Raw genomic sequence first — 7,133 nt, 5'->3', positions numbered from 1 at the left:
GAAGACATACAGATGGCCAACAAACACATGAAAAATGCTCAACATCACTAATTATTAGAGAAATGTAAATCAAAACTACAATGAGGTATCACCTCATACCAGTTAGAAGAGGAATCATCAGAAAATTTACAAACAACAAATGCTGGAGAGGGTGTGGAGAAAAGGGAACACTCTTGCAGTGTTGGTGGAAATGTAAATTGATACAGCCACTATGGAGACCAGTATGGAAGTTCCTTAAAAAACTAAAAACAGAACTACCATATGACCCAGCAATCCCACTCCTTGGAAAATACCCAGAGAAAACCGTAATTCAAAAAGACACATGCTCCCCAATGTTCACTGCAGCACTATTCACAATAGCTAGGTCATGGAAACAACCTAAATGCCCATCGACCGATGAATGGATAAAGCAGATGGGGTACATATATACAATCGAATATTACTCAGCCATAAAAAGGAATGAAATTGGGTCATTTGTAGAGACATAGATGGACCTAGAGACTGTCATACAGAGTGAAGTAAGTCAGAAAAAAACCCAAATATTGTATATTAATGCATATATGTGGAATGTAGAAAAATGGTACAGATGATCCGGTTTGCAAGGCAGAAATAGAGACACAGATGTAGATAACAAACATATGGACACCAAGGGGAGAAAGTGGGGCCGGGAGGGGGTGGTCGGATGAATTGGGAGACTGGGATTGACATATATGCACTAATATGTATAAAATCGATAACTAATAAGAACATGCTCTCTAAAAATAAAATAAAATAAAATTCAAAAAAAAATAAATAAATATCCAAAAAAACCAAAAAAATCAATAAGGTCTTGCTTGCTAATCCCTTTTCAAAGGATTAGTCTCCAAAATTTACAATCAGCTCATGCAGTTCAGTATCATAAAAACAGATAACCCAATGAAAAAATGGGTAGAAGACCTAAATAGACATTTCTCCAAAGACATACAGAAGGCCAAGAGGCACATGAAAAGATGCTCAACATCACTAATTAGAGAAATGCAAATCAAAACTACAATGAGATATCACCTCACACCAGTCAGAATGGCCACTTCAAAAAATGTACAAACAATAAATGCTGGAGAGGGTGTGGAGAAAAGGGAACCCTCCTACACTGTTGGTGGGAATATAAATTGGTATAGCCACTATGGAGAACAGTATGGAGGTTCCTTAAAAAACTAAAAATAGAGCTACCATATGATCCAGCAATCCCACTTTTGGAAATATATCCGTAGAAAAACATGGTTTGAAAGGATATATGCACCCCAATGTTCATTGCAGCACCGTTTACAATAGCCAAGACATGGAAGCAACCTAAATGTCCATTGACGGATGAATGGATAAAGATGTGGTACATACATACAATGGAATATTACTCAGCCATTAGAAAGAATGAAATAATGCTATTTGCAGCAACATGGATGGACTTGGAGATTATCGTACTAAGTGAAGTAAGTCCTACAGAGATAGACAAATATCATATGATATTGTTTATATGTGGAATATAAAAACAATGACACATATGAACCTATTTACAAAACAGAAACAGACTCACAGGCTTAGAGAATGAATCTATGGTTACCAGAGGGGGTGGGATAGACTGGGAGTTTGAGACTGACATGTACACACTGCTATATTTAAAACAGATAACAAACAAGGACCTACTGTATAGCACAGGGGACTCTGCTCAACATTCTATAATAACCTAAGTGGAAAAGAATTTGAAAAAGAATAGATACATGTATATGTATAACCGAATCACTTTGCTGTACACCTGAAAACTAACACAAAATTGTTAATCAACTATACTCCAATATAAAACAAAAATTAAAAAAGCAGAAAATAAAATAAAATAAAAATCAATAGACTTTATCAAAATTACAAATTTCTAGTCTTCGAAAAAACTGTTTAAAAGTGAAGAGAAAAGCTACATTCTGGGAAAAAGTATTTGCAAAATATATTTCTGATAAAGGACTTGTATCCAGATTCCATTAAAAACTCTTAACAGTTATTAAGAAAAGAACCAACTAAAAATAGGCAAAAGGCTTGAAAAGACAAGTTGACCAAAGAAGCCACATGGATGGCAAAGAAGCCCATGAAACCGAGTTCACTGCAGTACACTGGGGTTCAGTGGTCTTTAGTAAACTAGTTTGGGATCATTATCACCATTTATGAAACTCTTTCAATCCAAAATCATTCATGTTCTAAATATTTAACTTACAAATTAATATATTTGGGGATATAACTCACCCATATACAGGGCAATCTATATCTGTCCTAGGACATTATACCATATTCCATCTCTGTAACTGAAATCACAAACTATGGTCCTACTTAAGAGAATATTTTGGAAGATCAAGACATCATTGCCAAACAATTTTTAGAAAACATCACAAGTAATTGCAGGTTATGGTTTTTAATATAAAATTAACTATGTTTGGACAGCCCTTAATTAATTTTGTATAACAATATTCATTTTTTGATTATCAAAATGCTCTGCATGTATATGGTGAATTATTATTTCAACTCTGTTCATTTAATCATTTAATATGTACTTTATTCTCACTTTGTTCTAATACAGTCATACCTGATTTTAGTATTTAATACTATCCTTTCTCCCTTTCTAAAATCACAATGTCATTATTATTAAAAAACAAGGGGTTAATTTCATTATCACATAAATTCTCTACCAGAATTCTAAATTCAGTGGTTTCAGGACAATAAAGGATAAACAGCGTAGGAAAAAATTTTTAACAGAGACAGATGTAAATTTTAATCTAAATTTGATGTTTCCTTTTATGGTTTGTTTAGGTAAGTGATTCTCACACAGTAGTAATATTTTCCCAGTGATGTTCCAGAATTGGGAGGGAAGGGAACAAAGCAGTTTTCAAATTATATATCTACCCTTGAAATTATGATAGCAGTTGATTTCCTGGTCTAGAGGAATATTCTCCTGTGACTATTATTCCATGTGATAGCAGAGTTTACTTTGTGCTGAGCATGTAGATAACATGGAGGCAGAAAGGACTGTGTTGTTTCATTCCATGTAACGGGTTAGGAATGCCAGTTCTGGAGCAGGAATGTCGGGTTTTGAAATCCACCTTCGCTAAGTGTCTGAGCCTCGCTATATTCCTTAACTGCATAGGTCTTAGTTACCACATCTGTAAAATGAGAGTGATGAATATAAAAGAAATTCCCTCAGCACTGCTGAAGTATTCAATATGTATATAAGCATTTAGACCAGTGACTAGCATGTAATAACCTTATAAAAAATGTTAGCTAACATTTAGGAAATTTTTTGCTTCTCTAGTCTCACTTTAAAGTTATTGCTATCATACTATGATATTTGCAAAGTGAGCTTGTCCTGTCTAGCTTACTCTGTCTCTGTCCGTATACATTTTTTTAGCATCTTTATTGGAGTATAATTGCTTTATAATGGTGTGTTAGTTTCTACTTTATAACAAAGTGAATCAGCTATACATATAGCTATATTCCCATATCTCCTCTCTCTTGCGTCTCCCTCCCACCCTCCCTATCCCACCCCTCGAGGTGGTCACAAAGCACCGAGCTGATCTCCCTGTGCTATGCGGCTGCTTCCCAATAGCTATCTATTTTACATTTGGTAGTGTATATATGTCAAAGATACTCTCTTACTTCTTCCCAGCTTACCCTTCCACTTCCCCGTGTCCTCAAGTCTGTCTTTATTCCTGTCCTGCCCCTAGGTTTTTCAGTACCAGTTTTTTTTTTTTTTTAGATTCCATATATATGTGTTAACATACAGTATTTGTTTTTCACTCTCTGACTTACTTCACTTTGTATGATAGACTCTAGGTCCATCCACCTCACTAAAAATAACTCAATTTCATTTCTTTTAATGGCTGAGTAATATTCCATTGTATATATGTGCCACATCTTCTTTATCCATTCATCTGCTGATGGACACTTAGGTTGCTTCCATGTCCTGGCTATTGTAAATAGATCTGCAAAGAACACTGTGGTACATGACTTTTTTATATTATGGTTTTCTCAGGGTATATGCCCAGTAGTGGGATTGCTGGGCCCTATGGTAGTTCTATGTTTAGTTTTTTAAGGAACCTCCATACTGGTCTCCATAGTGGCTGTATCAATTTACGTTCCCACCAACAATACAAGAGGGTTCCCTTTTCTCCACACCCTCTCCAGCATTTAGTGTTTGTAGATTTTTTTGATGATGGCCATTCTGACTGGTGTGAGGTGATACCTCATGGTAGTTTTGATTTGCATTTCTCTAATGATTAGTGATGTTGAGCATCTTTTCATGTGTTTGTTGGCAATCTGTATATCTTCTTTGGAGAAATGTCTATTTATGTCTTCTGCCCATTTTTGGATTGGGTTGAGTTTTTTTTGATATTGAGCTGCATGAGCCACTTACATATTTTGGAGATTAATCCTTTGTCACTTGCTTCGTTTGCAAATATTTTCTCCCATTCTGAGGGTTGTCTTTTTGTCTTCTTTATGGTATCCTTTACTGTGCAAAAGCTTTTAAGTTTCATTAGGTTCCACTTGTTTATTTTTATTTCCATTTCTCTAGGAGGTGGGTCAAAAAGGATCTTGTTGTGATTTATCTCACAGAGTGTTCTGTCTGTTCTCTAAGAGTTTAATAGTTTCTGGCCTTTCATTTAGGTTTTTAATCCATTTTGAGTTTACTTTTGTGTATGGTGTTAGGGAATATTCTATTTTCATTCTTTTACATGTAGCTGTCCAGTTTTCCCAGCACCACTTATTGAAGTGGCTGTCTTTTCCCCATTGTATATTTTTGCTTCCTTTATCAAAATAAGGTGACCATATGTGTGTGGGTTGATCTCTGGGCTTTCTATCCTGTTCCACTGATCTATATTTCTGTTTTTGTGCCAGTACCATACTGTATTGATTACTATAGATTTGTAGTATAGTCTGAAGTCCGGGAGCCTGATTCCTTCATATCCATTTTTCTTTCTCAATACTGCTTTGGCTAATAGGGGTCTTTTGTGTTTCCATACAAATTGTGAAATTTTTTGTTCTAGTTCTGTAAAAAATGCCAGTGGCAGTTTGATAGGGATTGCACTGAATCTCTAGATTGCTTTGGGTAGTATACTCATTTGCACAATGTTGAATCTTCCAATCCAAGAACATCTCTCCATCTGTTTCTATCATCTTTAATTTCTTTCATCAGTGTCTCATAGTTTTCTACATACAGGTCTTTTGTGTCCCTAGGTAGGTTTATTCCTAGGTATTTTATTCTTTCTGTTACAGTGGTAAATGGGAGTGTTTCCTTAATTTCTCTTTCAGATTTTTCATCATTAGCATATAAGGAATGCAAGAGATTTCTGTGCATTAATTTTGTACCCTGCTACTTTACTAAATTCATTGATTAGCTCTAGCAGTTTTCTGGTACCACCTTTAGCATACTCTATGTATAGTATCATGTTATCTGCAAAGAGTGACAGCTTTACTTCTTCTTTTTTGATTTGGATTACTTTTATTTCTTTCTCTTCTCTGATTGTTGTGACTAAAACTTCCAAAACTATGTTGAATAATAGTGGTGAGAGTGGACAACCTAGTCTTGTTCCTGATCTTAGAGGAAATGGTTTCAATTTTTCACCATTGAGAAAGATGTAGGCTGTGGGTCTATCATATATGGCCTTTATTATGTTGAGGTAAGTTCCCTCTATGCCTAATTTCTGGACAGCCTTTATCATAAATGGGTGTTTAATTTTGTCAAAAGCTTTTTCTGCATGTATTGAGATGATCATATGGTTTTTCTCCTTCAATTTGTTAATATTGTTTTTCATATTGATTGATTTGCATATACTGAGTAATCCTTGCATTCCCGGATGAACCCCACTTGATCATGGTGTACGATCCTTTTAATGTGCTGCAGGATTCTGTTTGACAGTATTTTGTTGAGGATTTTTTCATCTATGTTCATCAATGATATTGGCCTGTAGTGTTCTTTCTTTGTGACATCTTTGTCTGGTATCAGGGTGATGGTGGCTTCATAGAATGAGTTTGGGAGTGTTCCTCCCTCTGCTATATTTTGGAAGAGTTTGAGAGGAAGGTTTTAGCTCTTCTCTAAATGTTTGATAGAACTCGCTGTGAAGCCATCTGGTCCTGGGATTTTGTTTGTTGGAAGATTTAAAATCACAGTTTCAATTTCAGTGCTTGTGATTGGTCTGTTTAGAGTTTATATTTCTTCCTGGTTCAGTCTGGGAAGGTTGTACTTTTCTAAGAATCTTTCCATTTCTTCCAGGTTGTCCATTTTATTGGCATATAGTTGCTTGTAGTTATCTCTCATGGTCCTTTGAATTTCTACAATGTCAGTTGTTACTTCTCCTTTTTCATTTCTATTGATTTGAGTCTTCTCCTTTTTTTCTTGATGAGACTGGCTAACGGTTTATCAACTTCCTCTATCTTCTCAAAGAACCAGCTTTTAGTTTTGATCTTTGCTATTGTTTCCTTCATTTCTTTTTCATCTGTTTCTGATCTGATCTTTATGATTTCCTTCCTCCTGCTAACTTTGGATTTTTTTTGTTCTTCTTTCTCTAATTGCTTTAGGTGTAGGGTTAGGTTGTTTATTTGAGATGTTTCTTGTTTCTTGAGGTAGGCTTGTATTGCTATAAACTTCCCTCCTACAACTGCTTTTGCTGTATCCCATACATTTTGGGTCATCATATTTTCATTGTCATTTGTTTCTAGGTATTTTTTGATTTCCTCTTTGATTTCTTCAGTCATCTCTTGGTTATTTAGAAGCACACAGTTTAGTCTCCATGTATTTGTGTTTTTTACTGTGTTTTTCCTTTAATTGATATGTAGTCTCATAGCATTGTGGTCACAAAAGATGCTTGATACGATTTCAATTTTCTTAAATTTACCAAGGCTTGTGACCCAAGATATTGACCCAAGATATGATCTATCCTGGAGAATGTTCCATGAGCACTTGAGAAGAAAGTGTATTCTGTTGTTTTTGGATAGAATGTCCTATAAATATCAATGAAGTCCATTTTTTTTAATGTATCATTTTAAGCTTGTGTTTCCTTATTTATTTTCATTTTGCATTACCTGTTCATTGGTGAAAGTGGGGTGTTAAAGTCCCCTACTAT

Source organism: Neophocaena asiaeorientalis, unplaced genomic scaffold (genome assembly GCF_003031525.2).
Source record: "Neophocaena asiaeorientalis asiaeorientalis breed wild unplaced genomic scaffold, Neophocaena_asiaeorientalis_V1.1 scaffold359, whole genome shotgun sequence".
Lineage (NCBI taxonomy): Eukaryota > Metazoa > Chordata > Mammalia > Artiodactyla > Phocoenidae > Neophocaena > Neophocaena asiaeorientalis.
The sequence above is the reverse complement of the archived record's forward strand: the minus strand, read 5'-3'. Positions refer to the sequence as shown.